Here is a 25,403-nt window from a genome sequence, read left to right as displayed (position 1 = left end):
ACACAGTATCAACAGTAGAGATCTTCAAACTTCTAGGTTCTATCATATCTCAAGACTTAAAATGGTCATCTAACATCAAAAATGTCATTAAAAAAGCAGAATAAAGAATGTTGTTTCTGCACCAACTCAGGAAACTCAAACTGCCCAAGGAGCTGCTGATACAGTTCTACAAAGAAATTATTGGACACACAAGTCTGGCATCTGCACCTCTATAACTGTCTGGTTTGATTCTGAAACCCGACAAGACAGACACAGACTTCAGAGGATAACCAGAACTGCAAAAAACCAAAAAACAACAACAACCAGTTACTGCCAACCTGCCTTCCACTTGTACATTGCACAAGTCAAAAAGAGGGTGGTGAAAATATGTACTGCCTCTTCGCATCCTGGACATAAATTGTTTCAACTCCTACCTTCAAAATGATGCTATAGAGCAGCGTTTCCCAACCGGTGTGCCGCGGCTCACTAGTGTGCCGCGAGACATGGTCAGGTGTGCCGCGAAGCTCCTAGGGAAGCTCCAGCTGGGCGGGGCGCTGCCGGCGCCCCTGCCTGAGTGTTGTCCTGTGGATGGTCTTGGCTTCACAGTTGCTTCCTGGTTCCCTCTCCTCCCATCGCCTGTGTCTCCCGCCGTTGCCTCCCACCAAGCCAGCGGCCGTTGCCGTGGGTTCCTCGAGTGGGAGCTGCTGCTTCCCTCCGGCCAGGCCAGCCACGCTGCCGTAGAAAGCACAGAGGTTATTGCCACCGCTTCTGCCTCCACTCAGGGAGCCACCGTGGTCACCACGCCTTTTCTTCTCACTCAGCTCAACCACGATGGCTCCCTGAGTGGAGGCAGAGGTGGCGGCAATAACCTCTGCACTTTCTACGGCAGCATGGCTGGGCTGCCTGGAAGGAAGTGGCAGCTCCAGCCCAAGGAATGAGGCGCTGGTGGTAGACACAGGCGGTGGGAGGAGAGGGAACCAGGAAGCAACCGTAAAGCCCAAGACCAGCCACAGGACAACCTTCAGCCAGGGGCGCCGGGACTGCGCGCAGCCATGGTGGGAGTAGCATGAGAAAGAGAGGATTCCATCCCAAGAGGAGACGCCCACCGAGCTGCAGGTCCCGCTGCCGTTGCCTTCTTTCCCTCCACCGCTTTCTCCTCATGCAGCCTGAGCCCGCCTTTGCGAGTCCGCCCTGGCTTTCGCTTCGCCCCATGATTTCCCCGCAATTTCATCCAGGCCACCTCTTGCCTCCTTTTGAACTGCGGGAAAATCTGCGGGTGAAGCAAAAGCCAGGGTGGGAGAGAAGCGTGGGGGTGGGGAAGGAGGAGAGCCCCTCAGCGCTTCCCCTCCGCCAAGCTGCCTGCTTGTCCTTGCGCCTCGTTGCTACCTCCTGCCTTTTTCCAGGGGCCTTTGGAAGGCACCCAGGGAAGGGGGGGATTGGGGGTGGCTGCAGCGGCTTCTTGTCCTCCTCATCCGGCTGCTAATGCCCGCCTGGCCCCTCTTGCAGTCCCTTCACCGAGCGCTTTTGTCCCAGGCTGTCAGCGAAAGGGCTACAGGATAGGCGGGGCAGGCGTTCTTCTCACAGCTGAGGCAGGATTTGGAATGTTGGGTGTGTGTGCATGTGGGCTCCGCATCCCCCTGCCACCCGGAACATTTAAAATAAGAAAAACCTTCACCGGCCTCCGCAGAGAAGAAAGGAAGAGAGAGAAAGAGAGAGAGAGCAACAGACAGAGCAAGATAGAAAGAGAGAAAGAGAGAGGGGGGAGAGAGAGAGAGAAAGAAAGAGACATAGCAAGAGAGGCAGAGAGAGAGAGAAAGAAAGAGAGACATAGCAAGAGAGACAGAGAGAGAGAAAGAGAGACAGAGAAAGAGAGAGAAAGAGAGAATGAAAGAGAGATAGCAAGAGAGGCAGAGAGAGCAAGGGAGAGAGAAAGACTTAGGGAGGGAAAGAGGGAGAGAGACAGAGAGCAAAAAAGAGAGGAAGAAAGAAAGAGGGATGGGGAGAGAGAAAGAAGGGAAGGAAGGAAGAGAGAGAAAGAGTTAGAAAGAGTGAGAGAGAAATAGAGCGAAATGGAGGAAGATTTTTTTTTTGTCAAAACTTTTCTTTAGCCGCCCCTCCCCCCCGTTCAGTGTTCCCCAGGATTTTGAAAATATGAATAATGTGCCGTGGCTCAAAAACGGTTGGGAAACACTGCTATAGAGTATTGTGCACCAAGACAACTAGACACAAGAACAGTTTTTTCTCAAACACCATCACTCTGATAATTTCCTCAACACTGTCAAACTAAGATTGCATTACTATTAGTCTTCTCATCATTCCTATCACCCATTTCCTCCCAGTTATGATTGTAATTTGTTACTTGTATCCTTATGATTTATATTAATATTGATTGTTTCCTGGTTGCTTATTTTACCCTATGACAATCATTTAGTGTTGTACCTCATGATTCTTGACAAATGTATCTTTTCTTTTATGTATGTTCAGAGCATATGCACCAAAGACAAATTCCTTGTGTGTCCAATCACACTTGGCTAATAAAAAATTAAATAAATAAAAAATAGAAAAAATTCTATTCTATTCTATTTTTTATGAAAAAAATTGGATTGTAAAATCAGCTATTATATGCCATTTATCATTTTCATTTTATGAAAGCTGCAGCTTTTGTCTCATTAGTGACAATTAGAGTAGATTAGAATTGGATGGAATTGGACTTTTGAAAAATCACACCAAAATTCATTTTAATCCATCCCTGGCAATAGCAACTGTTTAGACTATTGTACAACATTTTATGAAGCTCTCTTTGGAATATTCAGTAAACATGGCTACCATAATATGCACTGGCAAGAGTGCTGATGAGACAATTGCATCAGTATAGATAAAAATATTTAGATCTTTAATAGTTTTTGATAGGCTTCTGGATGCAATTCAGTGGACTTAACATAGATATAAGTCCTTGTCTACGGTATATCAAATTTTTCAACTTTCAATTTCCAAACATTAAGAACACTCAAAAGTTGTGACATCAAATTATATCAAATTTTTCAACTTTCAATTTCCAAACATTAGGAACGCTCAAAAGTTGTGACATGCCTTGGGGATTGTAAATATATTTTGGTTACTTTAACATACTGTAATTTAGATATGCTTGGTAGCTAAATACATAAATACCATAACTTTTAAACATTTTGTTTGTTTCAAGAATAGAATCAGTTTTAACAGTATGCACATCTATTTATATTTGTGGAGAGGTTGCCTTCCATGTAAAGTACATGGGTCAAATGATAGACTTTTTATGTGTTTACTCCCATATTGTAAAACACTGCTCTCCAAGAACTACAGAAAGTTCTCAGAGTGCTCACAATGAGAAAATACAGTAGAAGCAAACTTCTTTCCCTTGTAAATGATATTTAGAAAACTAGTCCCTGAATGCTTTCAACACCGGCAACAGACCTAGGTTTTGTGAATTAATTCACAACACTTTTAAAGTTGGTGACCACCATCATCTTAAACTAGTGTATTACACCCCCCTCTTGCGTGTTCTTATGTAAAATGCAATTGAGTCAGCATGTAGAAAATATCAGCTAATGAATTCAGGGCCAAATAAGGAAGACCCCTTACTTATATACACCAAATATATTATTGTGGAAGCTATTATTTTTGAAAGTCCATAAGCTGCAATTGAGAGTAGAAGGTACAATCATAGTATTATTGTAGTTGTTATGTTCTGAGTGTATCCCATCCAGAGTTGCTCCTTGAATGAAACAGGTGGTTCTAAATAAAATAAAATAAAATAAAATGTAAAATAAAATAAAATAAAATAAAATATAAAATAAAATAAAAAAATTAAATTAAATTAAATGAAATAAAATAAAATAAAATAAAAAATAAAATTATGAAATGAAATAAAATAAAATAAAATAAAAATAAAACTTTATAAAAAAAGCCAAATTCCCATTTTAATAATAGTAACTATAGAAAATATACATTCTATCTTTGTCTTCATTTTATACTTTGTTTTCACATGTAGGCACATGTTAGCATCATGACTAAGACAAAAATATTGGCAATATGTTATGTTAATGAAAAGTTACCTGTGCAATAATAAATTATATTTGGAATTTATATTGCTTTTTTTAGCTTGTGCCTATTTCTTTTAGCTTTCTGATATAAACAGATTAAAATAAATGTTGGATTCGTAGTGTGGTGCTAGCATAATCACAGATTGTGAATTCATTGTAAAATGCTACATAATATCGCCGGCTGACTTACCGGCCCCACGGCGCTGTTGCTGAAGGGCCGGGCAGACTCGGACCCTTCCGATGGCGGCCGCCATCTTGTTTTCGGCCGAAATCTCGTGAGGCGAGATTTCGGCCGAGAATGCCCTGCCCACGTGGCTGGGCATGACGTCGGGTCCGGGCGGGGCCTGCTGGCCCTATTTAAGGGACAGCAGGCCGGGAAGAAAGCCTTTTCGCCCGGACCTGGTGCTAAGAGCAGACACTTGCTGGTGCTGCTCGGACGCCATTTTGGTTGCCCTCGTGTCTCGGCCGCCATTTTGTGGCCTACCGAGGGGGCGAGAAGTTCTGCTTGGCTTCGAAGCGACGTTGGAGGCTCTAATCCTCAACACTTGGGAGCTGCTTTCAGCGATCCCCCTTGGGCCCGAGGGGGACTGGTAACCTCCTCCCGGCCGGGAGGAGGGCGCGGTGGGGTGCTTGGTCTGGGGCCCCGGTCTTGGGCGGGTTGGTGGCCGGTTTTGCAGGCCATGAAGGCCTACCTGTGAAGGGAGGCTTGCTACTCGCGCTTGAAGGAAGGGGCCTGGGGGGTAGCAGGGGCTTTTCCCCTTTCTAGCACTAGGCCCTAGGTAGGGCCCAGAGGTGGGGGACCTTTGCTTGCCACTCAGTCGGCGGGGTGTGGCCCTAGGTAGTTTGGGTTGCTCCCTGCATACTAGGGGGAAGTTGGGATGGCCCCAAAAAAGAGGCCTGCCGCTGCACCTACGGCTCCGCCGGCTGCGCGCCCCAGGAGGGCCCTTAGGCCTTCTGCCCGGGCTCGGGCTAGTAGGGAGGGGACTGCGGGGGTGGTCCCCGAACAGGGGGGGGTGGTTTCGTTGCCTCCTGCCCCTCAACCTGTTCTTTCTCCTGCCATGTCTTGGGCCAGGGTGTTGGAAAGGCTCGACGAGCTCGAGCAGTGGAGGAGCGGTGCGGGCCCCGGAGCGTCCATCAATCAAGTTTCCGTGGCGTTGGGGAGAGATCCGGCGGCGGCCCAGGCTGCGCAGATGGCTCCGGCTGGACGACAGGCCCCGGCAGGGCCGATGGCGGCTTTCCCGGGCCCTGCAACATTGGGCCCCCCGTGGATGTCATCAACCCCGTACGGGGCAGGTGAGGCTGCACCACACACTACACCGCTGTCCTTTCTTCCTTCCCCCACCCCGGGTTTTCCCCCGGCGGGGGTTGGGAGCGGGTCCAGTTTTTTGGGCTCCTCCTCGGGCACCTGCGGGCAGGTATGGGCACAGCCGGTTCCTCCTCCGGGGCCGCCGGCGGCCGGCCCTGCTCCGCTGTCCGGGACGGGTCCTGCGGGGATACCCGCGGTGCCAGGTGCAGGGGGGTGGGTTCCCCCTGCCCCTGCTGTCATGCCCCCGCTCCCCGTTTTGCCCTACCCCCACGGTGCGGGAGTTTTTGGTGTTGCGGCCAACTCGGTATGGGACCCGTTCGCTTGTATTAAAGCGGGGGCTATACCGTGCGGGCTGCCGTCCACCCCTCTAGGATGCCACCTTCACCCGTCGGTCAAGGAGGCTATTTGGCGGGGAGAATACGTGGATCTTTTTTCGCTTTTGAACCGGGAGGTTCCCAAGCAGGAGAAAGAGATTGTCCCGGGGGAGAAAACGAAGAAGACCAAGGTAACGAAATGCTTCAGCTCCTGGCTGTATGCTTTTCTTACTTATGGGTCTGTGGTGATTCAACGGCAGCCGGCTATGGCCTCTGCCATGTTTAAGTATATAGACTTGATTGCTAGGGCCCACTTCGAATATAAGGGCACCATATGGCGCCATTATGATAAGGGTTTCCGTATGAGGATGGCGGTTGAGCCTAACTTGCCATGGGATATGGTGGTCCCGGACCTGTGGTTTCGGGCCACGCATATGTCTGGAAAGGAAGGGTGTGAGCGTACGGATGGTGGGCACTTCATGGAGGAGGAGCCTGGCGCGGCTTCACCGGCCAAGGCGACTCCTGGTGTGGCTGGCAAGGGGGCCTCGCCCGCTTGCCATGAGTTTGCTGCAAAAGGGGCGTGTTTTCGTCCCTTTTGTAAGTACAAGCATGCCTGCGGGAATTGTGGGGGGTCCCATGCAGCTTCAGTCTGTCCCCGCCCCAAGAAAGGGGCGGAGAAGAAGGTGGGGGTCCAGGAAAACCTCCCCCGCCAGCTGGGGGAAAAGGGGCCCAGCCCAATTAATGTGTCTGTGCTCGAGGGTTGGTTGGTCGACTACCACCCTCGCCCGAGAGCCGAGTTGCCCTTGAGGGGCTTCTCTGAGGGATTTAGGATCCCTTATGTGGGCGTTAGGAGGGCTTTCATGTCCGACAACCTTAGGTCGGTTGTCGGACATGAGGACATTGTACGGGCTAAGATTCAAAAGGAGGTTGCTGAGGGCAGGGTCCTTGGGCCTTTCCCGGAGCCGCCCTTTTCGAATCTTAGAGTGTCCCCCCTGGGGGTGGTCCCCAAAAAGGCGAGTGGTGAATTTAGGTTGATTCACCATTTGTCTTTTCCAAAAGGTGAGTCAGTGAATGACTTCATTCCTGACGAGCTTTGTTCTGTCCGGTACGCATCCTTTGATGCGGCCGTGGCCATGGTTAGGGAGTGTGGGGTGGGAGCCCTTATGGGTAAATGCGACATTAAGTCGGCATTTTGGCTCCTCCCCATTCACCCAGGCGACTTCGAGCTGCTGGGCTTCCATTTCGAAGGTGGGTTTTATGTGGATAGGGCATTGCCTATGGGCTGCTCTGTTTCCTGCTCCCTGTTTGAGAGCTTTAGTACCTTCCTGGAGTGGGTGCTCAGGAGGCGTAGTGGCCTGGGTTCCGTCGTTCATTACCTTGATGATTTCTTGATGGCCGGGCCTGCGCAATCGGAGCAATGCTTTGCTTTGATGCGGGACTTCGAAGCCCTTTGTGCTCAATTGGGGGTGCCTTTAGCCCCCGAGAAGACCGAAGGCCCTGCCACCAGGATTACCTTCCTTGGTATTGAATTGGATTCAGTGGAGCAATCTTCCAGATTGCCCCTGGATAAGTTGATTAAAATCAGGTCCAAGCTTGAGGCGGTCTTGGGCTGCAGGAAGGTTACTCTTCGGCAGCTCCAGGAGTTGGCCGGGATTCTTAATTTCGCCTGTCGGGTTGTGGTGCCTGGTAGGGCCTTTTCTCGCCGGTTGTATGATGCGATGAAGGGGCTAAGTTTGCCCCACCATCGTACCCGCTTATGTGCAGGGGTCAGGGCTGACCTCTGCGTGTGGCAGGAGTTTTTGGAACGTTTTAACGGGTTGTCTTTCTGGCGGCAGGAGCTTCTTTTGGAAGCGGAGCTGCAGCTGTGTTCCGACGCCGCAGGGACTTGCGGTTTTGGGGTAGTGTTAGGTGACCAGTGGTGCTGGTCGGCATGGCCTCCGGAATGGAGTGCCTGTTCCTTGGTTAAGGACTTGACCTTTTTGGAGCTTTTCCCCTTGGTAGTGGCCTTAGAGCTCTGGGGAGAGCAGTTTAGGGACAAGACTGTGCATTTTTGGTGTGACAATCTAGCGGTTGTCCATGTTGTGAATGCTCTGTCCTCGCGGAGCGACAGGGTAATGCGGCTTGTCCGCCATTTTGTGCACAGGTCCTTGTCTCTGAACGCCTTGTTTTTGGCTAGGCACGTCCCGGGGCTTGATAACGGGGTGGCTGACGCTTTGTCCCGTGGTCAGTTGTCCAGGTTTCAGACCCTGGCCCCGTGGGCCCGAGAGTCGCCAGAAGTGTTTCCAGCCCACCTGTGGAGCCTGGGCGGGCTCCCGAGAGCTGGAGAGACGAGGCCTCCCGGGCGATTGCCTTATCTGTAGCTCCTGGCACTCTGCGAGCTTACCAGCGTGCAGGTAAGGAGTTTGGGGATTTCAGGCAGGGTAGGGGTTACCCCCATAGCTGGCCTGTCCCGGTTGAGCACCTAGCTGAATTTTGTGTCCTGCTGAAAGGGCGTGGCCTTTCAGTTAGGACTATCAGGTCTAGGTTAGCCGGCCTCGCCTTTCTGTCCAAGGCGGGGGGGGTTCTGTGATTTTTCGGGTGATTTTCGCATCCGGAGGATGTTAGAAGGCTGGGTGCGGGAGCGACAGGGGTTCCCTCCTGACACTCGTCGGGCCCTGACGGTTCAGCAGCTGTCTTTGATTAATCAGGCATTTGACAGTCTGTGTGCCTCTCTGTACAAGGCCCGTCTTTTTAGGGCAGCGACTTGTGTGATGTTTTTTGGTGCCCTCAGGGTCAGCGAGGCAGTGGCCTCCTCGCAGTCTGACTTGTCGCTCCGCGCTCTCCAGTTCACTGATCTGACCTTTAGACAGGGGGGTGTCTCCCTTTTGGTGAGACACTCCAAGACAGATCAGTTACACAGAGGGGTTAGACTTGAACTTAGCGCAGCCACCGATCAGTCTGTTTGCCCGGTGGCTGCTTTACAGCATTTTTGTGGTTTGCGGGGGTCTGGGCGCGGGTACCTTTTTTTACACCAGGATGGTACCCCCCTGACCCGGTTTCAATTCTGGGCGATAGTATCCAAGGCTATGTCTCAGGTAGGCATGGATCCCGCCGGCTACGGAACGCATTCGTTCTGTATCGGCGCCGCCACTAGCGCGGCACTTTCCGGTCTCCCAGCCCAACGGATTCAGGAGATCGGCCGCTGGCGGTCAGCGGCATATTTGGGTTATGTGAGGCCCGCTGAGGATTCTGGGCAGGGTTTAGGCTAAGTAACCTCTCTGTGTGTGTCCTCTTCCAGGTTCCCAGTCCAGGCAGAAACCGACGGCGCTGCTGTGTGGCCACAGCATGGTCTTCTGGGCCGGCCGCTCAGCAGCCAGAAGCGCCATTGGGACCCAGCTGTCGTTGGGACGGTGGGTCAATGTTGTTTGGATGGGCCGGAGGGGTATGCGGTGGGAGGGGCTCCTACCGACGTTGCTGGGTACTCAGCATCTCAGGGCGGTACCTGGCGCTGCTGGGCGGGCGGCTACCCAGGGTTGCGCCCAGATGGGACTGGGTGGTCGGCAACCCATAGCCGCACCCAGATGGCTGGTCTTGCACCTCGGTGGCAATGACCTGTGCCTGCTTGGCGGTCTACCGTTGATCGTCCAGGCGCGCGAAGACCTGCGGTGGCTTCGCACGGTGTGGCCCACCACGCAAGTGGTGTGGTCAGAGATCCTCCCAAGGATCGTTTGGAGGGACGCCATTTCCCTTAGGGCCATTCACCGGGTCAGGCGTAGGGTGAATAAGGCTGTGGGAAAAACGGTCAAAGAATTAGGTGGGGTTGTAGTGGCCCATCCCCTCATCACTGTAGATCGGCCGTGGCTTTACCGGGCCGATGGCGTTCACCTGTCAGAACAGGGGAACGCCATTTTCTTACAGGACCTGCAGCGGTCTCTGCGTGAGCTGGCGCAGATAGAGGGGGGAGTCGGGGGGCCAAGATAGAGATCTGACCCCCGCTCCGTGGCAGGTTAGGGGCGGAAATCTGGGTGGTTTCAGCAAACTGCGCGTTCTCCCTTGGGCATCTTTGGGGATGATTGACAGGTTCTCTCCAAGCCCATGGTGGGTGCTACCTGCGCACTTGGGGGGAACCTGTCTTTGGGTCCCGCTATTGAAGTCCCAGGGTAGGGGTGAGCCGGCGGGACCCCCCTCATGCGAGGGCATGGCAGGGTCTCAGGTGAGGGAGAGGTCCCTCACCTGGACCAGCATCGACTACGCCCATAGTTGCCCAGGAATGTTGACCTTTTACATCATTTCCGCCCCGGAAGTGTTTGTTTGACCCTGCAGGTCCACTGTTTCCGGGTCATAGTTGAGTATGTTGATTTATGCAAATTTATGCTAATTCATGCTAATTTAATTAATAAATTATGCAAATTTATTATAATAAAAATGACCCAAGTTTAAATCCAGCTCTTGTGTCCGAGTCGTTACTCCGTCTCTTCTGCAATAGTTACTTCACAGATATTTTATCTTTTTAGCTGCTAAATTTAAATGTTCATTTCTAGAATATTTTCATGTAATATTTAATATAGTTTGCCTGACCAAGATCCTGACAGAACTGAGTTGCAGTATAATAAAAATAATTATAATTAACAATTGTGCTTGATCAAGTATCTGAATAAAGAAAACTATTGTTAGAGAGCTGTAAAACATTCCAATTTATGTAGTATAAAGAAAATTATTTCAATCTCTGAGTTTTGTCTATATATTAACTAATATTTGATGTTCCACCAATGCCCATAACAAAGATACTCAATGAATAGTCAACATTTGAAGGAATAGGTATGCTGCATAAAGTGTTACAAAATTCTAACTCATCTGTTCTTTTGTTTGTTTTTTAAAAGATATTGTTTTTCTTCTAATTTTTTTTTTCATATCTTATAATGTAACGTTTATCTTTAGGAATTTTTTTTTTCATTTTGTACACTTATAACTGAGAAAATAATTGCCAATATCATCTTCCAGGCATCTCTCTGACAAAAGTAACAAGCTGCAGATCTAGGACTTCGTTAATAACCCGATAAACCTCCATATTAGCTGTTAAAGACAGCTAGAATAGAATTCCAATATACTGTATTTCTGATATACTCCCATTAATAGCACTAAGGTTACACCAAAATGTCTTTAGAACTGGATTGTTGGCAATAAAAAAGCCCCTAAACCCAAAAACCTAAAAAACCTGGGTTCCTTACCTAGTTCCCTTACCCACAAATTCCTAGTTCCTAGCTCTTTTAGCCACAAATTCTGCCTTCCTCCTGCCTATCTATACCAGTACTATCAAAAAGATTAGTATATATAAAACTAACCATAAGATTTTTCAATCTTTTTAATTTTAAAATATCCTATGGTTAAATTAAAATCAATCTAATGAACACATCAACTTCCACGTAAAATATAAAAAGGCAAAAAGAAAAATAAGAAAATAAGAAGACAAATGCATACATTATACAATGAAATCAGTGTATACTCATAAATATGAATAGAACAAATTACAAAGCAGTGTTAAGGAAAGTGTTTGTTAAATTTATTTGATTGCAAAATTACCAAGCTACTGAATAACAAAGATTTAAGTTATTCTTACACTGTGATAGTTTTCAAGCTCTGATGCTAAAGGTCAAGAATCGGTTTATTCAATGAATGATCACATTTCCCCCCCAGGTTTATACAGAAACTTACCGAACTATCTTCTTATATTGTAGCTAAGATTTGTCAGTGTTTGGATCAAGTTTTGAAAATAACATTACATCCTGTTCTGTTTCTTGTTATATAGATAGATAGATAGATAGATAGATAGATAGATAGATAGATAGATAGATAGATAGATAGATAGATGTCTTTTAATAATGTCATATGTTAACAGGTAAGATGTCCCATGTAAAACTTGAAATTGACTAATGTCCCATATAAAACTTTTGCAATTGACTAATGGTGTTTTGGTCAAAACCAGTGATCTTCAAATGATATTCCAGATGTTTTGGAATTGCACGTCAATTACTACTGATCCTATATTTGCTTTCTTTTTGCCATTCTACTTCTATTTATAGATATATATATATTGTAATTTTCTTCAATTGCTTTTCCTCTATTCTGTTGTTTCAAAATCCTATTTTTTGTATATCTTATGAATTGTTAAATTTAGGGTATTGTGTTGTAGATGCTTCTTTATGGAGTCCTTGGTATTTTCTGAACACATTTGTATTCTTGCAGACATTTCATGAAATGAAATCACTAAAGATTCCACAGTTCAAATGTGAGCTACAAATATTTTCTATTATTGGTACATGCTATGAATTTTAAAGTCCCAGAGTTCTTTAGTGTCTTAGCTTCTATTACTTTGTCTATTTTATGGGTTTGCTAGTTCTTGCTTGCAGGCAAATGGTATTTATTGCAGATTTTCCGATGCACTATTGTTGCTACTTTGTCATGTTGATTTTTGTATACTCTGTCTATGCAATCATGTCCACTATTTCCTTGGGTTTTTGAAGAGGCAGCATTTGCTTTCTGTTGTTTTATTCTCAATTCTACCTTATATGCATTTGTTTTTAAGATTTGGGCGGCCAGAATTTAGCCTCTCTGTTTTTTGCTTCAGTTTTCTACTTACGAACGTTGTCACGGAATGAATTAAGTTTGTAAGACAAGGTACCACTGTACTATTACTACTACTACTACTACTACTACTACTACTACTACTACTACTAATAATAATAATAATAATAATAATAATAATAATAATAACCTGTACTACAACTATCACCCACCAGTGGTAAAGAACTCCAGGGGAATCATAAACCTGAGAAAGTAGTTGAAAACAAACATGCCAAAATACTTGGGGACTTTCAAATTCAAACAGGGTTTTGAAACACAATACACCTAACCTCATGATTGTGTAAAAGAAAAAAGTGTGGATCATTGATGTCGCCATACCAGCTGACAGCCGAATTGATGAAAAACAACAAGAAAAACTTAGCCGATATCAGGATCTTAAAATGGAATTATGACGACTCTGGCATAAACCAGTACAGGTGGTCCCAGTGGTAATTGGCACACTGGGTGCTGTGCCAAAACTCCTCAGCTGGCATTTGAAAACAATAAACAAATCAGTCCCAAAAACTCTGTAGTACCATCCCCTAATCCCCAACACTTTACCCTTAGACTATCCACAGTTGACCTCTCCAGATTCCCAAGAGGTCAGTAAGGGGCGTATATAAGCGCACTAGAGTGCCTTCCGTCCCCTGTCCTATAGTTTCTCCTATATCTCCTATATCTTCTCTACTATATCCTCTATAACCTTCATTGTGTATTATTGTGTATTGGACAAAATAAATAAATAAAATAAGTAAGTTTTACAGCTCTTAGACATTGCTTGGTCTTGTTACCTGCTTTACCTACTTTTATTTTTACATGTATTGGTCTCTTTTCTTTTCCTTATTTGGTCATTCCTATAAGCCAGTTTGATATTTTATGTATTCAGTCTTTGTGATATACAAGCTTTAGTATACCTTCTTTATTATATTTTAGATATTCTTCCCATTCTGTTTTTTTTTTTAGTGGTCTAGTGCACTTGCAACACCTCATACCAACCTATTCTTGATAATAGAGAAAAGTTAGTTTTTAGTCTTTTTCTATGAATAGGTAAATAATACCAAAACAAACTATCTTCAAATTCCAGGTCCCCATGACATGGTGATATCTGGAATTGGGCTTTGTAATTATTTCAGTCAATTAACCAATCATTTACCCAGAGGCAGTTAGCAAGGAAAGGTGACACCATTTTTAACTGCACACAGTCTGAAATTTGGCTGTACATAAAACAATATGTTGCATGTGCACAATTACAATTTTATATGCAATTTTAATTGTACATGCAATTAAAATAATATTAAGGGATATTATTAAAAGGGATAATATTAATATGAAGGGATGCTTATCTAAGAACTCTCAGAATCATCCAGTACAAATGTGTAAGAGCTTTGAAATAAGATCTTTTTTAAGGAATGCAGCTAATATTAAAATTGTTAATTGCTTAGGGAAAGATAGAGAAAGGTTGGAACTAAAATAACATACTCTGAATTCTGATGTACCAAAGGTGCTTTTTCAAGAAGCAACTAGAATTTTTTGAAAAATCCAGTTGCCTCTTAAAAAAAGCCCCTTTGGGACAACTATGACCTGGATGACTGAGAATCTGCATAGACACCTGAATTCTGATCTTCAAAAAGATGGGAGATTGATTCCCAACTCCTTTATTTATTTATTTATTTATTTATTCTTTGTCCAATATACAATACATATGAGAGAGAATATACATTAGGAAAATATATATAAAGATAGGAAGTAAAAAGAAGGGAAGTGGATAGGAAGAGAATATATATAGAGGAGAGAATATATAAGATAAAAGAGGTAAGAAAAGAGAATTGGACAGGGGACGATAGGCACATCAGTGCACTTATATACGCCCCTTACTGGCCTCTGAGGAATCGGGAGAGGTCAATCGTGGAGAGTTTAATGGAGAAGTGTAGGGGATTGGGGGTTGACACTATTGAGTCCGGTAATGAGTTCCACGCTTCGACAACTCGATTGTTAAAGTCGTATTTTTTGCAGTCAAGTTTGGAGCGATTGATATTAAGTTTGAATCTGTTGTGTGCTCTTGTGTTGTTGCTGTTGAAGCTGAAGTAGTCATTGACCGGAAGGACGTTGCAGCCTATGATCTTGTGGGCAATACTTAGATCGTGTTTTAGACGCCGTAGTTCTAGGCTTTCAAGGCCCAGGATGGTTAGTCTATTTTCGTAGGGTATTCTGTTTCGAGTGGAGGAGTGGAGGGCAGGTCTAAAGACTCTTCATTCTAACTAGCTATCTATCTACAAATGTGGGCTTATTTTTCCAGAAAGTATTATTATTTCTGGTAAATATCTATTGAGATTCTCAGTCGTCGAAATCATGGTTGTTACAAAGGTGTTCATATGGACTTTCAAGTTTTTCTTTGAAGACATTTAGCTTCTTATCAGCTCTCCTTTTTCTGGTAAAGTCTGGTAGCTTGCCTTCCACATTATTGGAAAGAAAGTATAATATCATAGGGAATAAATATGCCTTGCCAGCTGGCTGATACTGAGACAGTCACAGACATGTTACTGTGTTCCTCTTTCTTCTTCAGGAAACATCCACACCTATTAGCTCCCGTGCTGTTAAATATTTCTAGCAAGTCATTTGAGAAGGCAGTGTCATTTCTTTTGGCTGAAAAACCTGTAGAAAATTTGTTAAAAATCTCTGTTTGGAGGTTAGTGGCTTAAGTTAGTGGGTCTTCTCTGGGTCCTGTCAACTAAACAATGTTGCTTGGCAGGACCCAGGGGAAGAGCCTTCTCTGTGGCGGCCCCGGCCCTCTGGAACCAACTCCCCCCCAGAGATTAGAATTGCCCCCACCCTCCTTGCCTTTCGCCAGGCATGGGTAATTGAAATACTCTTTCCCCCTAGGCCTTTACAATTTTATGCATGGTATGTCTGTCTGTGTGTTTGGTTTTTATAATAATGGATTTTTAACTGTTTTTAGTATTGGATTATTATTATATGCTGTTTTATTATTGCTGTTATCCACCCCGAGTCTCCGGAGAGGGGCGTCATACAAATCCAATAAATAAATAAATAAATAAAACAAATAAGTTCCCTAACTTCCCAATTAGAATATTAAGAAACACTACAGATACCAGACAACATAACAATTTAGTTTGTTCTATTCAGGGGTGGGTTCCAATTTATCTTGCCACTGGTTCACTTCCTCTTGTGCTATGTGGCTGCACTATGTGGGCATGCGCTTTGCACATGCACAGTGCCAAGAATTAGCATTTTTTTAAAAAAGCCAAAAGCAAGATAGTGGGGCATGTGTTGTGCCGGAAACTTGGCTTTTGCGTATGTGCAGAAGAAAAAATCAGATACCAAATACATTCTCTCTCTCTCTCTCTCTCTCTCTCTCTCTCTCTCTCTCACACACACACACACACACACACACACACACACACACACACATTCCAAAAAGAGAGAGAGATGGTAGCATCTACTGACAGAACCATCTCTGTAATGTCAACAGTGGTTTGCTACCAGTTCCATAGAACTGGTGCGATCTGGGAGGAACCCACCTCTATTTTTATTGTATTATACTTATTCATTTAAATACTACCTAAACCCCAATAATTAATCTAAAAGTTTTATTCTGCAACTGAATCATATTAGTAAGATGTTCCTTTAGTTGCTTTCTCCTCCAAGTTTTAGCTGAGCTTAGTTTGCATGGTAGTCAGCTGAAGTCTCAGAACATCAGACACGATGTGGAGTATGTGATATTACAGCAATCTCAGATATTCTTAACAGTCATACAGCATAATATTCACATTCTCAAAATCCTACAGTATTTTGTGAATTTTGTAGTATGGATAACTGTGTACTGAACACAAGATTGACAAACTGGAGTTATTTAAATTTCATGAAGGCAGCCAACCCCAAAATAACCGAGCGATGTCACTACAGCTTTCCACTATCACTTTTTTTATAAATGGAACCTCAGTGTTTATATGTGGGATGTTTTAATGTTACCTATTTAATATATTAGGGAGCATTATCTTCGGACACTTCATTAACTGGAAAACTGACACTGTTTTGACTATGTATTTTAAGTCAAGTTTTGTTCTAAGATTCTAACTCTTTGTAAGGCTTCTAGTTTGACAAGGCATTTGAAGACAAATGACTTGTCAGGGATCATTTAAGTTTTGAAACATTTAGCAAAGACTGACAGCTGCACAAAGCTTATAATTTGACAATGCTTTATCTCAATGAAATGAAGCAGCTACGTGGGGAGGGGGATATGCCAAATTAAACCTTTAGGAGTCAGATAAGTATTTTTCCATTTTAAAAAAACTGATTTAAAACATGATTGTGCATCAAATAAGAGGATTAGTTCCAGAAGTCCAATAATGCCAGAGGAAAGGAGATAGTAAGACCTACCTTTTCAGAGCTAAAAAGAGAATATGAGATAACTGTCCAGATTGTGCTATAGGAAATCCTTTCTTTGGAACTGAAAGAAAAATCAGAGAACTAATTTGATAATGTGTCCATTTATATCATATATTTATACCTTGTATAACAAGGTTTCCCCCCCCCCCCCTGTCTATCTGTTTTCATTTTCAGCCTATTATCTATGAGAAGAATGAAAACAGATGGGGGGAAAATCTTCTCTTTTCACAGTAAGAGTAAACTCAATTTTGCTTAATATTACAAACTTGATATTTATTTCATCTTGATTTTTAGTTACTTATTGGTAAAAGAATAATAAAGTAACATATAATGTATTTTTAATCTGGTACCTTTTTTACTATCTAATTGGTTAAGGCAAGCAGCAGATGACTCTATTTAACCTTATCTAAGTCTATCAAAACACAAAAGCATTCAACACACATGCATAGGTACTCTGTGTATGTATTTATCAAATGAAAAGTTCCCAATTGAAACAGAGTTCTTGATCACATGTATGGAGAAAAAAGTGCACATAATGCACATATAACATATAATGCACATATAACATATAATATAATGCACATATAACATATAACTGATCCTACACAGCTTCTGCTCTGGCAATCTCACAATACTCACAAGAGCCTACAAAACTTTTGCCAAACCCATCCTAGACTACTGCTCACCTGTCTGGAACCCATACCGCATCACAGACATCAACACCCTTGAAAATGTCCAAAGATATTTCAACAGAAGAGCCCTTCACTCCTCCACTCGAAACAGAATATCCTACAAAAATAGACTAACAATCCTGGGCCTAGAAAGCCTAGAACTACGGCGCCTAAAACACAACTTGAGTATTGCCCACAGGATCATATGCTGCAATGTCCTACCGGTCAATGACTACTTCAGCTTCACCCGCAACAACACAAGAGCACGCAACAGATTCAAACTTAATACGAACCACTCCAAACTTGACTGTAAAAAATATGATTTCAACAATCGAGTTATCGAAGCGTGGAACTCATTACTGGACTCAATTGTGTCAACCCCTAACCCCCAACATTTCTCCCTTAGACTCTCCACGATTGACCTCTCCAGCTTCCTAAGAGGCCAGTAAGCGGTGTACATAAGTGCACTGGTGTGCCTTTCGTCCCCTGTCCAATTGTCTTTCCTTTCTCTCACTTATCAATATATTTTCTTTCTTTAATATATCCTCTCCTCTAAGTTCACTTTACCCTTGTATATATTACTACATGTCTATTTTTCTTCCTATGTATTTGTGTATTGGACGAATGAATGAATGAATGAATGAATGAATGAATGAATAAATAAATAAATAAATAAATGAATAAATGAATGAATATAGAAAAGGGATCATTTAATAATATAATAAATCTGTTTAGATCAGGGCTGCCACTACATCCTTTTCCATATTTCAATTCATTATAATATCTGAGAAAGACAAATTATGTTTTAATATATACTGAGATATATAAGGCTATTTAATAGTAATATTATACTAATGCATTTATCATTTGTATTTTGCAAAGATCACTCTTTTGTAGAAATCATATAAGAAGACATACTGTATAAGATACTATGCCAAAATCTGATTATGTTTATGATGATCGGGTTTTCCTGTCTTGCATTATTAATTTACAAAAAATAATGTTGTATTTACATATATTCAATAACTTCATTAATAAAGGACAGTATCTAACATATACATGATTATATATCTCTTCCAAGTTAATGTCCTTAACAGGCATGGTGCAGTGGTGATTAGAATGCAGCATTGCAGGCTATTGCTGGAGAGACGGAGTAACGACACGGACACCAGAGCTGGATTTAAACTGGGTCATTTTTATTAACATAAATTTGCATAATTTATTCATTAAATTTGCATATATTTGCATAATCAACTATGACCCAGAAATGGACCTGCAGGGTCAAACAAATACTTCCGGGGCAGAAATGACGTTAGGACAAAAACTTCCTGGGCAACTCATGGGCGTATCTCGATGCAAGTCCAGGTGAGGGACCACTCCATCACCTGCAACCCTGCCATGCTTTGCATGAGGGGGGTCCCACCGGCTACCCCGAATCCGGGAATTAAAGGTGCAGGACCCAAAGACAGGTTCCCCCCAGCTGCTCAGGCAGGCACTCCCTCCATGAGCTTGCGGAGAACCTGTCAATCATCCCCAAAGATGCCCAAGGGAGAACGCGCGGTTGCTAAACCACCCCCCAGTTTTCCGCCCCTAACCTGCCACGGAGCGGGGGTCAGATCTCTATCTTGGCCCCCCGACTCCCCCCTCTAGCTGCGCCAGCTCACGCAGAGACCGCTGCAGGTCCTGTAAGAAAATGGCGTTCCCCTGTTCTGACAGGTGAACGCTGTCGGCCCGGTAAAGCCATGGCCAGTCTATGGTGATGAGGGGATGGGCCACTACAACCCCACCTAGTTCCCTAACTGTTTTGCCCAGGGCCCTATTCACTCTACGTCTCGCCCGGTGAATGGCCCTAATGGAAGTGGCGTCCCTCCACACGATCCTAGGTAGGATCTCCGACCACACCACTTGCGTGGTGGGCCACACCTCATGAAGCCTTCGCAGGTCTTCGCGTGCCTGGATGATCAGCGCCAGGCCTCCCAGCATGCACAGGTCATTGCCTCCTAAGTGCAATACCAGCCACCTGGGTGCGGCCACGGGACGCTGCCCAACCAAACCCACCTGGGCACGACCCTGAGGAGCCGCCCCACCATACTGCCGGGCGCAGCCACAGAATGCTGACTGCCCAGCAACGCCGGTAGGAGACCCTCCCACCGCATACCTCTCCAGCCCATCCAGGCAACCTTGACCCACTGCCCCAGGGATAGCTGGGTCCCGATGGCGCTCCTGGCTGCTGAGCGGCCGGCCCAAAATATCATGCTGTGGCCACACAGCAGCGCCGTCGGTTTCGCATTAGCCTGGGGACCTGCAAAAGGACACACACAGAGAGGTTACCTAGCCTAAGCCCTGCCTAGGATCCTCAGCGGGCCTAACATAACCCAAATATGCTGCTGACCGCCAGCAGCCGATCTCCCGAATCCGATGGGCCGGGAAACCAGAAAGTGCCGCGCTAGTGGTGCCGCCGATGTGGAACGAATGCGTTCCATAACCGGCGGGATCCATGCCTACCCGGGCCATTGCCCTGGACACTAACACCCAAAATTGGTAATGGGTCAGAGGGGTACCGTCCCAATGCCTAAACAGGTACCCTTGCCCCGACTCCCGCAAGCTACAATAAAGCTGTAGGGCGGCCACCGGACACAACGAGTGGTCGGCGGCCGTACTAAGCTGGATGCTAACCCCTCTGTGTAGCTGATCTGTCTTAGACTGCCTTACTACAAGGGACACCCCCCCTTGCCTAAAGGCCAGATCAGCATACTGGAAGGCTCGGAGCGAAGTGTCAGCCTGAGACGAAGCCATGGCCTCGCTGACCCGGAGGGCCCCCAAAAACATGACACAAGTCGCTGCCCTAAAAAGACGGGCCTCGTACAATGAGGCACACAGACTGTCAAAAACCCCGTTAATTAAAGACAGCTGCTCCACCATCAGAGCCCGACGAGTGTCACCAGGGGCCCCCGCTTGCTCCCTCAGCCAGCCTTCCAGCATCTTCCGGATGCGGAAGTCACCTGAAAAATCCGCAAACCCCCCCGCCTTGGACAGAAAGGCGAGGCCGGCTAACCTGGACCGGATCGTCCTAACTGACAGGCCACGCTGCCTAAGCTGGACGCAAAACTCGGCCAGGTGCTCTACAGGGACAGGCCAACTAAGTTGGTAACCCCTGCCCTGCCTGAAATCCCCAAACTCCTTACCTGCACGCTGGTATGCCCTGAGGGTGCCGGGTGCTACAGACAAGGAGATTGCCCTGGATGCCTCGTCTCTCCACCACTCTGGATCCCCCCCAGACTCCAGAGGTGGCCGGGGAATGCCTCTGGCAACTCTCGGGCCCACGGGGCCAGGGTCCGAAACCTGGACAACTGACCACGGGACAAGGCATCAGCGACCCCGTTATCCAACCTGGGGACATGCCTAGCCAAAAACAATGTGTTTAGGGACAAGGACTTGTGCACAAAATGGCGGACAAGCCGCATGACCCTGTCGCTCTTAGAGGACAGGGCATTCACCACATGGACAACCGCTAGGTTGTCACACCAAAAGTGCACGGTCTTGTCCCTAAACTGCTCCCCCCAAAGCTCTAAGGCCACTATTAAGGGGAAGAGCTCTAATAACGTAAGGTCCTTAACCAACGAAGAGGCACTCCATTCCGGAGGCCATGCCGACCAGCACCACTGGTCACCTAACACTACCCCGAAACCACAAGTCCCCGCGGCATCAGAGCACAGCTGCAACTCAGCTTCCAAAAGAAGCTCGTGCCTCCAGAAAGACAAACCATTAAACCTGACCAAGAAATCCTGCCACACGCCGAGGTCAGCCCTGACCCCAGCGCAGAGGCGGGTACGATGATGGGGCAAACGGAACCCCTTCATCATGTCGTATAACCTTCTGGAAAAAGCCCTACCAGGAACAACCACCCGACAGGCAAAATTAAGAATGCCTGCCAATTCCTGAAGCTGCCGTAGGGTAACCTTCCGGCAGCTCAGCACCTCATCGAGCTTTCTTCTGATCTTGAGCAACTTCTCTAGGGGCAATCTAGAAGATTGCTCCTCTGAGTCCAATTCAATACCCAGAAAGGTAATCCTGGTGGCGGGGCCTTCGGTCTTCTCAGAGGCTAAAGGCACCCCTAACTGAGCACAAAGGGCTTCGAAGTCCCGCATTAGAGCGAAACATTGCTCCGAATGCGCAGGCCCCGCCAACAAGAAATCATCAAGGTAGTGAACGACCGTACCCAGACCACTGTGCCTCCTGAGCGCCCATTCCAAAAAGGTGCTAAAACTCTCAAAAAGAGAGCACGAGACAGAGCAACCCATAGGCAAAGCTCTGTCCACGTAATAACCACCCTCGAAATGGAAGCCCAACAGCTCAAAGTCATCTGGGTGTATGGGGAGGAGCTGGAATGCTGACTTAATGTCGCATTTACCCATAAGGGCTCCCACCCCACACCTCCTAACCATAGTCACGGCTGCATCAAAGGATGCATACCGGACTGAACAAAGCTCATCAGGAATGAAGTCATTCACTGACTCCCCTTTTGGAAAAGACAAATGGTGAATCAACCTAAATTCACCACTCGCCTTTTTGGGGACCACACCTAAGGGAGACACACGAAGATTCGGGAAGGGCGGCTCCGGGAAGGGCCCGAGGACCCTGCCCTCGGCCACCTCCTTCCGAATCTTTTCCCTAACAATGTCTTCATGACCAACAACCGACCTAAGGTTGTCAGACATGAAGGTCCTCCTAACACCCATATAAGGGATCCTAAATCCCTTCGAGAATCCTAGCAAGAGAGCGGCCGCTCTCGAGCGAGGGTGGTAGTCACCCAACCAACCCTCAAGCACTTGTAAATTGATTGGACTGGGCCCCTTTACCCCCAACAGGTGGGAGAGGCTTTGGGGGACCCCCGCCCTTCCTTTCCGCCCCCTTCTTGGGGCGGGGACACACGGCTGAGGAATGGTTCCCCCCACAATTCCCGCATGCGTGCCGAAACCTGCAAAAGGGACGAAAACACACCCCTTTTGCGGCAAACTCGTGGCACACCGGGGAGGCCCCCTTTCCTACTCCCCCCGCCGCGGCCTTGGCCGGCGTGGGAGTCACGGGCTCCTCTTCCATGAAATGACCGCTGTCGGTCCTATCACATCCTTCCTTACCGGACATATAAGTGGCCTGGAACCAAAGGTCCGGGACCACCATATCCCAGGGCAAGTAGGGGTCATGGGAGATACGCATCCTAAACCCCTTATCGTAGTGCCTCCAGATCGTACTTGCGTACTCAAAGTGGGCTCTCGCTATTAAATCTATGTATTTCAGCAAGGCAGCAGCCCTACCCGGCTGCCTCTGAATCACTACCGAAGCGAAAGTCAAAAAAGCGTACAGCCAACAGCTGAAACACTTTGTGACTTTCATTTTTTTCACCTTCTCCCCAGGCACCACCTCCTTGTCCTGCTTGGGGACCTCCCTATTTAAAAGGGAGAAAAGGTCCACATATTCCCCCCGCCAAATCGCTTCCTTCACCGATGGGTGGAGATGATAGCCCAATGGTGTCGCGGGCAACCCACAAGGGATGGCCCCAGGCTTGATGCTGGCGAACGGGTCCCACACCGTGGTAGCCCCCGTCCCCAGCACTCCAAGCCCCGGTGGATACACCAAAGGGGGCGGTGGCATAATGGCTGGCGGAGGAGGGATCCAACCCCCCACCCCTGCCCCAGGTGGGAAAGATACCCCTGGCGCCACTACCGGCGGGGCCGGCGGGGACAAAACCTGCCCACATGTGCCTGCAGTGGCCCCCAGAAAGCTATTGCCACTCCCCAATGCAGGCGGGATAAACCCGGGACCCTGCACGGGGAGGAGCGGTGTAGTGCCTGCGTGTGGTGCGACCTCACCTGCCCCATAAGGGGTGGAAGCCATCCACGGGGGGCCCATCCTAGCTTGGCCTTGGAATGATGACCACTGCCCCGACTGGGCCATCTGCCCGGTCTGGGCCGTCTGCCCGGTCTGGGCCCTCAGCCCGGTCTGGGCCCTCTGCCCGGTATGGGCCAGCTGCGCGGTGTGCCCATCCTGGGCTGGTTCCTCTTCAGGGTCGCTGCCCCATGCCGTGGATGCAGTCATGGGAAGCCCCTCCAGGCCCGCTCCTGACCGCCACCGCTCCAGCTCATCAAGCCTCTCCAAGACCTTGGCCCAGGAGAGAGAAGGAGAAACCTCGGGGTGAGGAGGTGCAGGCACGAACCCCACCACCCCTTCAGATGGGACCACCCCCAGGGGGCCCTCAGCGCTAGCCCGAGCCCGGGCAGAAGGCCTAGGAGCCCTCCTATGCCGCACTACAGGTGGAGTCGAGGGGGCCCGAGGTTGCCTCTTCTTAGGGGCCATGGGACTCAGTTTATTGTTCTAGTTTTACACACGAGAAGAGAAAGGGGGAGAAACCACCCCCCGAGGGGCCTGCACCCAGGAGGCAAGGCCTACTCCTCACAGCAGGCCTCACGAGTGCCACCCCCCCCAGAAGGCCAATCTGTCCCCTAGCGGTAGCAGCAAAGCTGCCTACCGCTTTATGCCTAGGCCCTTTATTATAGGGCCACACCCCCCAGGGACCCCCTGCCGCCGAGGGGAAGCACCACCCGACCACCAGGGCAACTGGGGCTTCAAACCAGAGCGGAGCCCAGCCGATGCTGGCTCCGCTGTGAAGAAAGTCCAAAAACGCCGTCCAGGCCTGGGCCACACAGCCCAGGAGGCCTTCTCGCCCGACTACCACAAGCCAAAATGGCGGCCGCACACGAGGCCGCACACAAAATGGCTGCCGTGAGCAGACTGACAAGTGTCTGCTCGTGGCTGCTGTCTGGGCGAAAAGGCTGAGCCTCGGGCCTGCTCGCCCTTATATAGGGCAAGCAGGCCCCGCCCGGACCAATCAGCAGCTGGGCCAGTCAGGCCCGAAAAATCCCGAGCGAAGTCTCATCTCGCGAGACTTCTCTCGGGATCCAAAATGGCGGCCGCCATGAGGGTCCGGTGTCTCCCGGTCCCTCCAGCAAAGCCTGCTGCCGGTTAAGTCCGGCGCCGTCATTTCTGCTTACTGTTGGCTGCCAGGCGTTTGGAAGTTTGAGTCCCACTAGTTCAAGGTTGAGTCTGATTTCAATCCTCTGGAGGTCAGTAAAATGAGGACCCAGATTGTTGGGGGCAATATGCTGACATTGTAAACTGATTAGAAAGAGCTGTAAAGCACTTATAAATCTAAGAACTATTGCTATTATTCCTTAAATGTAATAGTTTTTAGTCAATGTCAGGGTTAGATACAGACCCTTTTCTAGCATCATTAAACATATATAGTGGCACGTTAGTACTAAAAATCAAGTGAACTGACATAGAATTGAAGTTGCCAATTCCATGGGTCCCTGAGGTTCCAAAAATGTTCTATGTGGTATATGATATTGTCTTTATTGTTTCCTTTTTCAACAAAGCAATAACAGCAGCAAATAAAAAATAGAAAAATGAAGAATTAGCAGTTCATTAAATTGAGGCTCCATATGGAGTTTAGATAAATCTTTAATAGAATACAATCAATTTTCAGATAGTTGAGCAGTAATTAAGTTGCAGTTTAGAAAATCTTTCTTGAAAAGTTTTTCCTGGCTTGACAAGGCACTACTGAATGATATCAACATTTCCCCTAGTTTTATTTCATTTAAAAACACTGCCATTATTGCAGTCTAAATAAATAAATATATGAATGAATGAATGAATGAATGAATGAATCAAAAGAAACATTTTCAACCATAGACTAACCCCATTAGTGATGGCTTGTGAAATGTTATAGACCTTCCAGTACAGACCCCTTAATAGAATAGAATAGAATAGAATAGAATAGAATAGAATACAGCAGAGCAGAGCAGAACAGAACAGAATTCTTTATTGGCCAAATGTGATTGGACTCACAATGAATTCATTTATGAAGAATCATAAGATACAACACTTAGTGATAGTCATGGGTTGCTAATAAGCAATAAAATCATACTAGGAAACAAACAGAACAATATAAATCATAAAAATACAAGGAACATGGTTATAAGTGGGAGAA

Source organism: Erythrolamprus reginae, chromosome 4 (genome assembly GCF_031021105.1).
Source record: "Erythrolamprus reginae isolate rEryReg1 chromosome 4, rEryReg1.hap1, whole genome shotgun sequence".
Taxonomy (NCBI): domain Eukaryota; kingdom Metazoa; phylum Chordata; class Lepidosauria; order Squamata; family Dipsadidae; genus Erythrolamprus; species Erythrolamprus reginae.
The sequence above is the reverse complement of the archived record's forward strand: the minus strand, read 5'-3'. Positions refer to the sequence as shown.